We start from the raw sequence: 1,814 nt of genomic DNA, 5'->3' as shown, positions 1-1,814 counted from the left end.
ACCACTCCTACTGCTTGTTTTTGAGTTTTGTCAGCCAGCCTGATGACTACGTCTGTGGGCATTAGCTCATTAATCTGCAACTTTTTCATGAGAGATAGAGGCATTAAATTTATGCTTGCTCCCAGATCACAGAGTCCCTTATCAATCAGTGTGTCTCCTATGGCACAGAGGATGTGAAAACTCCTGGGTCCTTCTTTTTTGTAGGCAACTCTGGTTGAATGAGAGCACTGCACTCCTTATTCATCACTATTGTTTGCCATCCTTTGAGTGAGCTTTTCCTGGTCAGCAGCTCTTTCATACACTTAATGTATGAGGGCATTTGTTGGAGAGCCTTGATGAATGGTATGTTTACATGGAGAGATGCAAACATATCAAGGAACTTTGAGTATATTCTCTTTTCTATACCACCATTGAGTCTTTGAGGAAAAGGTGCATAGAGTTTCAGCATCTCCTTCTGTGTAATTTTGGTTTCTTGGTGACCCTATTTCTGCTTCTCTGCTGAAGTATCTCCAGAGTGTTCGAAGGGTTTGTTCAGCTCTTCCTCAGTCCCCTTATCACTTATAGTGACCATCTTGCACTCTTCCCATCTTACTTTCTTTGCTTCACCTCTTGGGTTTTTCTCTGTGTCACTTGGGAAGCGGTCAGTAGGTTTGGGAATCTTCTCGGAGAGATATCCCACTTGAAATTCTAGCCTCTTAATGGTGTCTCCCTGGTTTTTGATATTGGCTCGCACCTCTTCCTTGAACACCTTGTTATCTTGGAGTTCCTTACATATGCCTTCAAGTAGAGTCTCAATCCTTGAGAGTCTATCTTCGGATGATGGTGAGTTGGGGTTAGAGGGATGAGAATGGCCATTTTGGTTTTGATATGGATGTTGAGAGGTGTTGTTAGGTGGGTGCTAATATGATCTCTGTGTGGAATGTTGGTGAGCTGCATTGCTGTTGGGGTTGTGACGTCTCTGATCTTGGCCTTGATCTTGTTGATTTCCCCACCCAAAGTTTGGGTAGTTCCTCCAACCAGGATTATAAGTTTTGGAGTATGGATCATGGGTCTGCCTCGGTGAATTTCCAATGTAGTTGGCTTGTTCCTGCTCACCCTCTGCTTCTCCATTCACTCCTTCTTGGGTTGCTGATGAGGTGGTGATTGCTGCTACTTGGTTCCTCTCTATCTTCTTGGTAAGGTCAGCCAACTGCTTGGTAATCAGCTTGTTCTGGGCCAGCAATGCATCCACGTTATTTAGCTCTATTACTCCTCTAGTGTTGCCTCTTTCAGAAACATAGAAGTAGTCATTCTCCGCTACAGTCTCAATGACATCTATGGCTTCTTCAATGGTCTTCTTCTTGTTCAGAGATCCCCGAGATGAGTGGTCTACTGCCTTCTTTGATTCGTAAGAAAGACCCTCATAGAAAATGTGTAACTGCACCCATTCATTGAACATATCTGGCGGGCACCTTCTTGTCAAGTCCTTAAACCTCTCCCATGCTTCATATAGAGTCTCACCATCTTATTGCCTGAAGGTTTGTACCTCAGCTCTCAACCTGTTGATTCTTTGAGGAGGGTAGAATCTCGCCAAGAATTTGCTCACCATATCTTCCCAGGTTGTTAAACTCTCCTTTGGGAAGGATTCCAGCCATTTGGATGCTTTGTCCTTGAGTGAGAAGGGAAACAGAAGCAGTCTATAGGTGTCAGGATGAACACCATTAGACTTCACAGTATCACATATCCTCAGGAATATGGTTAGACGTTGATTGGGGTCTTCTTGGACACTTACTCCGAATGAACAGTTGTTCTGAACAAGGGTGATGAGCTGTGGC

The 1,814-nt window shown here is 44.0% G+C and overlaps 1 non-coding gene across 1 annotated transcript; it reads left to right on the top strand.

The window, feature by feature from the left end:
• Window positions 1-1,433: 1,433 nt before the first annotated feature.
• LOC148548198 (small nucleolar RNA R71) lies at window positions 1,434-1,540 on the top strand. The gene has a single exon (XR_015897134.1). It is a non-coding gene; the product is annotated as a small nucleolar RNA R71 (small nucleolar RNA).
• Window positions 1,541-1,814: the final 274 nt, after the last annotated feature.

This window comes from Arachis ipaensis, chromosome B8 (genome assembly GCF_059453495.1).
Source record: "Arachis ipaensis isolate K30076 ecotype BB chromosome B8, ASM5945349v1, whole genome shotgun sequence".
In the NCBI taxonomy this organism is placed as follows: Eukaryota; Viridiplantae; Streptophyta; class Magnoliopsida; order Fabales; family Fabaceae; genus Arachis; species Arachis ipaensis.
The sequence above is the reverse complement of the archived record's forward strand: the minus strand, read 5'-3'. Positions and strand labels throughout refer to the sequence as shown.